General features: G+C 37.8%; 1 pseudogene; it reads left to right on the top strand.

Moving 5' to 3' along the window:
- Positions 2,339 to 3,055, top strand: LOC109844967 (annotated as a pseudogene).

Raw genomic sequence — 8,466 nt, 5'->3', positions numbered from 1 at the left:
GGATGATTGGTGTCGGCTCAGTTTTTGGTGGAAACATTCGCCGAGGTGGAGAATTGAAGAAATTACAGAAACTCAGAAGAATCAGTCAAACCAGGCGGCGGTCGACCGGTCCGGTCGACCGGATTCGTGCACAAGGTTTCCTGATGCGGTCTTGAAGAAGGCTCGGTCGACCGGCCCGTCCGCGGGGGGGGGGGGGGGGGGGGGGGGGGGGGGGGGGGGGGGGGTCCGCGATGATTCGGATCGACCGGTGCGGTCGACCGACGGTCTCTCTGGATTTTTGGGGCTTCTGCTGGATGGTGATCGGTCGACCGGGCCGGTCGACCGACGAAGCGGATATCAGTTTTTCCAGTTTTTTGACCCGTTTCGTTTTGTAATCTATAAATACCCTAAACCTGATTTGTTAGGGTAACCTCAGGGACGAATTTGAGCAGCCAAAGATAGAGAATCATTGCATCCAATTGTAAGAGAGCTTTGAGAGATCTAGAGCTTTGTTTTAGGGTTTGGTCTGAGAGATTTGTAACCCTATTTGTATTCTCTTGATTTCTAGTAGAAAGAAGCCCCCCTCATTGCCCCGTGGACGTAGGCAACTTGCCGAACCACGTAAATTGTGTGTTCTTGCTGTGATTGTGGTTTGCATATTGTTTGTGGTTTAGTTCGAGTTATTGTTCGTGTTGCCCTAGAAAGCTTCCGCCGCGCACAACAAGTAACAATTAGAATTATGCCTATTCCTTTTTTTTATATATTAGTTATGCTTATCCCCTAGACATATATATGATTTTAAGGAAATTGTATTTCTTTTAGATATTCTTCTATGTGCATGCATGCTCAGCCTGCCCTACATGATTCAGACTTGCCTAAACTTGTCTAAATTATTCAGGGAAAGAAAAGAAAAAAAAATCTTTCGCGTAGTAGCCTCAATGGACAAAATACTTGATCCATTTTATGTAGAAGATAATTAAACAATTTGATTATTAGAAAATATTGCCAGATTTATTAAGTACAAAAGTACGTGGAGGAGTGTGCGTTGCACTCACTAAAAAAAAAATGTATAAATTAACACAAAACAATCAACGAAACTGACACGGACCAGCTAGCACCTTCTCAAACACTTTCCAAGTAAGCTCCATCTCTTCAAAGCACCTGCATGCCTCCTCCCTTTTTTATTGTTTCTCAATCTCACGACCGTTGGTCGGTGGTACGTGGCACGGTCTCATTGGACAGACTTTCACCCCCACCTTACCAAGCAAATCTTGGAAGCACGTATGCGTTTTCGAAAGGGGAAGGAATCCCCTCACCCCCAAGTAAAGGTACACCTGTCCCTCTCGCCTTTGCGCTATATACTTTTTGGAATAATTGTTGCCAGGTCCTCGTTCGTTCCTTTGTCAAGCTCTCAGGTCCAAAAGGGAGAGGAAATTAAGTTAGCATCATGTTTTGAATTACTGTCGATGTGTCCCTATAGGCTATAGGTGAGTTATAGCGTCATTAGGCAGCAAGCAGACTGGATGTGTATGTGCCCTTGTGTTTGATAAGTGAGGATGATGTATACATGAGGGAATGGGGCCTCCTATTCCCTCATGTTGGAGCTGAGTTGTAGGCTCATGTTCCTGTCGAAGAGCTCTTTCACTAAATTAAAATTCCGAAGTTGCATATAATGGGGGTTGAGATTTATAATATGTTCTAACATGTCCCGTAGGTCGAGGTTTTTATATAGGTTGAAACATGAACCCATGCGGATGTATTACTTTTTAATATCTGTTTAAATTTATGGCTATAGTGAGATTTGAACCCAAATTGCTCTGCTATCATGTCAAGAATTCTATTACATACGACACCAAAATTCTGAATTTATAATGATAATTGAGGGTTATACTTTTATATTCTAATAGTTCCTTCACATACGTGTTCTTTCAATATTATAGACAACATCATACAGGGGAAGATGGCATGCCCATTAATTATATTTTGAGTTTTGACGAAGGTGTATGTGACTTCACATAGGTATTTTGCCATCATGGAATCCTAGTAAAAAAGTATGTATATCTATATTTATCAAGACACAAAAATGAAGTCGAAAATCGGACATTTGTTGTATCATGTCGACACCCACAAAAAGGAAGTCTAATAGTTCACATTATTAATCAAATAACAAAAATACATCTATCAGCCACTTGTTGTACCCCTAGCTAGCAAAAGAACTCCTTTTCAAATTAATCAGAAATTAAACTATACATTTTTGCGGTGGAAAAAAAAGGACCGAGGAAAACTTTTCCCTTATACCTTTCCAAGCGTCTCCTCCTCTATAAAACCCCCACAAACCCCCCTCAAGCACTTAGCCACATACCAACAAAGCTTATGCATATTTACACCACAAAATGTCAAGCAACTACTACTCCCAAAACACGCCCTACTACTCCTCTTCATGCAAAGACCCGCCTCCATTCCCTCTCCACCTCCTCTTCTTCCTCCTCACCCTCTTCTTGTTCATATCCCTCTCATGGTACTTAATTCCTCATCCTCTCCCCTCTCTTGCTTCTTTTAGTCGTGCATTTTCTATCGAGCGGTGATGGAAGGAGCGTACCGTTCATCCTCTCTTTGCCGGAGGAGAGGGAGTCCTTTCATGGCGCCGGAGGATCGCCCTGGGGAGTTGGAATGGTTCTTGTGTTGCTCTTGTTCATGATATCTTATCAGAGGTATTTTCATGAAAGATGGTTCCCTTTGTTGAGTCACCGTTGAGGCAGGAACTAGGTGATTCGTCAAAATCTGTCTATTCTTGAATAAGTACAACGGAACCGAACTTTGGAACTAGATAGCTCTTCTTGGTGAAGAGGAAAATCAGAGGTTGCTTAAATCAAGTTTTAGTTGATGTAGTATGTACTTTACCAGGGTGGAAGGAGCAAGATGTTGAGCTAGGAGCTTTTTTTTTTGTTATTTTGTCTAGTGTTTATAATATATATTATGTGGCAAGGGGAGCGTACAAGAGATGTGTTGTTATTTTGAGATACCAAAAACCACAAACTAAGACTAATTGATGTGATCTATTCTCTTCTGGTAGCAAGTATTAATTTCTATTTTTCTTTCTGTTTTTTGTTTATTCTTGTGGATGAAAGCGTAAACCCTCTAGCTCTCAAGCTATAGGAGTACTTTCTTAATAATAAATAAAGATAAAAACTTCAATTAATCTTATAAAAAATTATTATAATTCTTTCAAGATGGAGAAAGTGGAATTAGCTACAATGGAAAAATAAAATAGGAAGAGGTTTTACTTCTAATTCTTATAACAAGCTTGAGCCTCTTAATTCCATTTTCATAAAACAGGAAAAAGAATGCATTAATTCTTATAACAAGCTCTTGGAATGTGAATTATCCTTCTATCAACAAAAAGCAAGAGTTGCATGGTGTCTTCAAGGTGATAAAAGCAAAAAGTTTTTTCATTCTGTTATCAAGGCAAACAGACATCACGACAGAGTTATGGTTCTGGGGGGGGGGGGAATCACTGATGGTGATGATATTGCAAAGGAACTCATCTCTTATTATAAGAATCTAATGGGTACAACTATTTCAACCACCAAGCCTGATATTAACATAATCCAGAGTGGACCATGTCTTACTGATATTCAAGCCAGGAATCTAACTAGCTAGCCCTGTTACAAAAGAGGAAATCAGATTGGTTGTGTTCTCTATCCCTGAAAATAAGGCCCCAGGACCAGATGGTTATAGCTCTTCTTTCTACAAATCTGCACGGCCTATTGTGGGAGATGATTTACATTAGCTATTGAAGAGTTCTTCAAAACTGAAAAACTTCTGGGTGTTGTAAACTCTACTTCTATTACTCTCATTCCAAAGGTACATTGTCCTCAAACTCCTGCTGACTTTCGACCAATTTCATGTTGCAACTGTCTATACAAATTTATTTCTAAAATCCTTGCGAATAGACTACAATCTGTTATTGGTTCTATCATCAGTGAAGCTTAAAGTGCTTTTGTTAGGGATAGGCAAATTTCTAATAATATCCTGTTAGCATATGAGCTTGTGAAGAACTATGGAAGGAAACATTTATCCCCAAGAGTTATGCTAAACATTGACATAAGGAAAGCTTTTGATACAATCGGTTGGGATTTTCTGAAGAACATGTAGAAAGGATTGGGGCTTCCTAATGAGTTTACCAATTGGGTTATGATATGCATCTCTTCTCCTAAATATTCTATTTCACTTAATGGTTCTATGCATGGATACTTCAAAGGTGAAAGAGGGTTGAGGCAGGGAGATCCCCTATCCCCATATCTGTTTATTATAGGTATGGATTACCTCTCTAGGAACATGAATATGTTGAAGCAAGATAAGAAGTTCAAGTTCCATCCTAAGTGTGGAAAGCTCAAGATCACACACCTCACCTTTGCTGATGACCTCCTCTTGTTCTGTAAAGGGGATTTTTACTCAATTCAAAAGTTATATCAGCGTGTTAAGGATTTTGGAGTCACTTCTGGTCTTGAAGCAAACCTCTCAAAATGTTCTATTTTTCTATGGAGGAGTAGAGGACTCTGTTATAAACTCAATTCATAGGTGCCTGGGGTTTCCTGAAGGGGTCTTCCCTATAAGATATCTTGGTGTTCCTCTAATTAATATGCAAGAGATTGTCATACGTTGATTGCACTCCTATTTTTCAAAAAATCTCTAGTCAATTTCAAACCTGGCTGAAGCACAAGCACTTGTCATATGCTAGTAGACTTCATGTCATAAAGACTGTAATATTGGGTGTTCAAATTTTTTGGACTTCTAATTATATTTTACCAGCAAAGGTCCTGCAGAACATTGATGGTTTGTGTAGAGATTTCCTATGGGGAAAAACAGATCAAGAAATCCCCACTGGTTGCTTGGGATAAAGTTTGTAAAGAAAAGAAATTTGGAGGATTGAGGATATTCTCAGCAAATACATGGAACATAGCCTCTGCATTAAGAACCATATGGTATATACATACACATAAGGAGTTACCGTGGATAAAATGGATCCACGACAACTATTTAAAAGATACATCAATTTGGCAAGTTACAGTGAAAAAAGGGGATTCTTGGTTATGGAAACAACTGCTCAAAGTCAGGGATAAGGCTATTGCACGTTGTGGAAGTGTTGACGCTTTGAAGCAAACCATCAGCTCTTGTCATAGGAATTCAAAAGTGTGCTTATCTGAGCTTTATTCAAAAATTTCCCCAGCAACTATTAAGGTTCCATGGTTCACAACAGTATGGGATAACTTGAGCTACCCAAAGCACTGTTTTATTCTGTGGCTAGCTGTGCAAAACAGGCTTCTTACAAGAGATCGATTGCTCAAAAGAGGAATCATCAACACTGGCCTTTGTTGCTTATGTAATGATACTGTTCTGGAATCCCGAAACCATCTATTTTTTGAATGCGGGCTTCACGAATGCAGTTTGGAATGGGATCATGGATTGGCTTCAATTCGATTGGAAGACTTGTGACTGGAATCGCTTGTTAGATTGGTTCATTTACAGGCTGAGAGGAAGAGGTTTTAAGCAAAAAGTGAAAAGAATGGCGTTTTCTTCTACTGTCTACAGGTTGTGGAGGGAACGCAACACCAGATTCTTCAAATCGAAATCCAGGAGTGTTGAGCAGATTATCAGAGAAATCAAAGTTGATATCATGACTATCATATTAAATGGTTCATATCCAGCGGAAAAAAAAAGAATGGCTTATATCACTATAAAACCATTATATATACTCAGATGGCCTTAGTTTTCTTTTTCTGTTGATTTCTTGATTGTTTTTTCAGTTCATATAGTGAATATCTGATGTACATATACTTTCCATTTTAGTAAATGAATAAAATTCTTTATTGACAAAAAAAAGCGGTTTTACTTCTGCAGATGGAATGTTTTAGCTATTAGCTTCTTGTATATTCTAGTATATTATAGAGAAGTTTAAAGTGTGTTAAAGGGAATAAAATGGAGAGAATGACGCATAACTTTTGTAAAAGTGTCCTCTTTATCTTTCGGCAGTGATATTGACAAAAGATATCTTAACCTGAGAGGGTTGTCCACTTGTTCCTCTTTGTAGATTCCAATCATATTGGGGTTTTGAGAGGGTGTACAATATTGTTTTTATTTTTAATTTTAGGAAATGATATACAATGTAGTTTTGAGTGAACCTTTTTTTATGTCTAAAAGATTCAATAATATTGGAAAATGGACAAATGTGCCTCCTGTGTTGTATGCCTAGCATCACTATCATTGAGGTCAGAGTTTGAAAGGTGAAGGTTTCAGAACCCACATCCTTTTATGTATGGTAACAAATGTATTAATTGGAAAGTGGAGAAATGAGCCCTATTGTGGGTCCTAATTTAATTTCTCTTATTTCTATTATATATTTTTAGTAAAACGGATGGACAAAGAAATATCCAACTACTTCTTGCAATGAGATAAATGGCAACGACCTTTCCATTGATAAGTTCTTAAGTGAAACATTATAAATAGGTATTGAAAACGTTTAAAGATAGACTTTGCTTAAAAAAAGAAAAGAAAGGAAACTAACTCTTCATTGGCCGTTCTTTGGTACATGAGTGATATATTTTTAGAGTTTTTATATATTGGTCCACCAAGTCTTTCATATTTTTTATTAGTCTTCCAAATCTTCATATATTGAAACGGATTCAAATACTCTCTACTTAAGAAAAATGTAGCGGAGATATCACTGCAATATCACAATCATTGATTTATTAAGTCGGTAGTTGTAATTTGCCTTTAAGTGTGAATTAGGAAAATAACACAATTCATGGGCGTATGGTGAGGGTTAGTTTTAGCTATGGTATGAATCACAATCATTCATTAAACAAATCAATGGTTATGATATTGCAATGGTCTCTCCACGATATATATATTTTTAGTGGAGAGTATACAAATCCATATTGAAATTAGCCACCACTTGATCTCCTCGACTGGATTGCCGAAGCTCCACCTTTGAGTCGGTAAGCCACTAATTTTACCTTCTGTTCTTCTGGGATCTCCATATACTCAAAGAATCTCTCTACTTCTGCAATCCAGTCGAGGAACTCTTCAATATAAAGTTGCTCGTTGAAAGATGGCAGATCCATCTTCATCTTGAAACCTCTAGCGTCATAATTATCCATTCGTCGTCGGTCTCTGCGATAAACACCGCGGCGTGGGGGTGCATAATGATCTTCCTCGCTGTCGGAATCTTCATACGGAGTCAACTCACGTCGTTGGCGACCATCAACGCGATTTTGATCTCCTGTCATGTCCAGACGCTCTACTGCCGCAGCTAGTCGCTCCATGACAGTCTTCATCTGATTGACATCGGCCTTTAGCACGTCGAACTTAGTTCGAGAGATATGAGCTTCATCACCTGCCATTGGATCGGAGGAACAAGGCTCTGATACCAATTGACGCAGCGCGGAAGTGATAACCTCGGAATCCACCAAAGGTGTTCTCTGAATCCACAAAGAACGATCTCCGAATCCACCAAGAACTTCGAATCCACAAAGAAAATATTAAAAGAGAAATTTTATTGATGAAAAGTTATTCTCCTTTGGGGTTACATGACTCTTCTTAAATAGAAAAACAAATAAGACTCCTAGTAATACTAGAATTACAAAAATAGAAAGTATCAAATAAGACTCCTAGTAAGACTAGAATTACAAAAAAGAAAGAAAGTGTCAAATTCTATCCTAAAAAGACTCCTTATAATAGAGGAAAAAAATCATGAATCAAAATTGATTTTGTTTCCTAATCTAATCTGACTCTAAAATCGAATTTATTTCCTAATCTATATTTCCTAATTTAAATAGACTCCAACTCAGATTAAGCGTCCTACATCACCACTCCAAAAAAAAACTCAACCCCTTATAAGTGTTTTGAAATTAGTCACCTAAATCTTCATATTTTAAAGTTAGTCCCCAAATCTTGTAAGTGTTCTCGAAATTCTAAATTAGCTTTAGGATGAAAATTTTGGGGGACTAATTTCAAGTTATATAAGGATATGGGAGAATAATTTTAAAAGGGGAAGATTGGGAGGACTAATATAAAACTATAATCGAGTTGAAGGACTAACATCGGAAAGAACTATATTTATAGTAATATGATAGGAGACATTAATATATATAAGTCTTCGCGATACGTAACAGTGTAAAACGTGAAGAGGACATGATTCAGAAAGATGCACTGCCAAATACAAGAGATATGGAATAATAAATTATATTCCATTGTATTTAATATATATAGTACTATATTTTACAGTCTCAAAATTAAATTATTAACATGAAAGGATAATAATTATTATCTCAAAATCTACTCAAAATTTTGACTGATTATACAGAAAAAAAGGTTCTGTCATGGGAGCGATGAGGAGCGGGAGGAGCTTGGGAGGCTGACTCGCCGTCCACCCTGAAGGTAAGCAGTTCCACTTCCTCTTAGCCTCAGCCAAGCCACATCACATCA

The sequence above is a fragment of the Asparagus officinalis genome, chromosome 6, assembly GCF_001876935.1.
Source record: "Asparagus officinalis chromosome 6, Aspof.V1, whole genome shotgun sequence".
Lineage (NCBI taxonomy): Eukaryota > Viridiplantae > Streptophyta > Magnoliopsida > Asparagales > Asparagaceae > Asparagus > Asparagus officinalis.
Note: the sequence above shows the minus strand (reverse complement) of the source record. Positions and strands in the feature narration are given on the sequence as shown.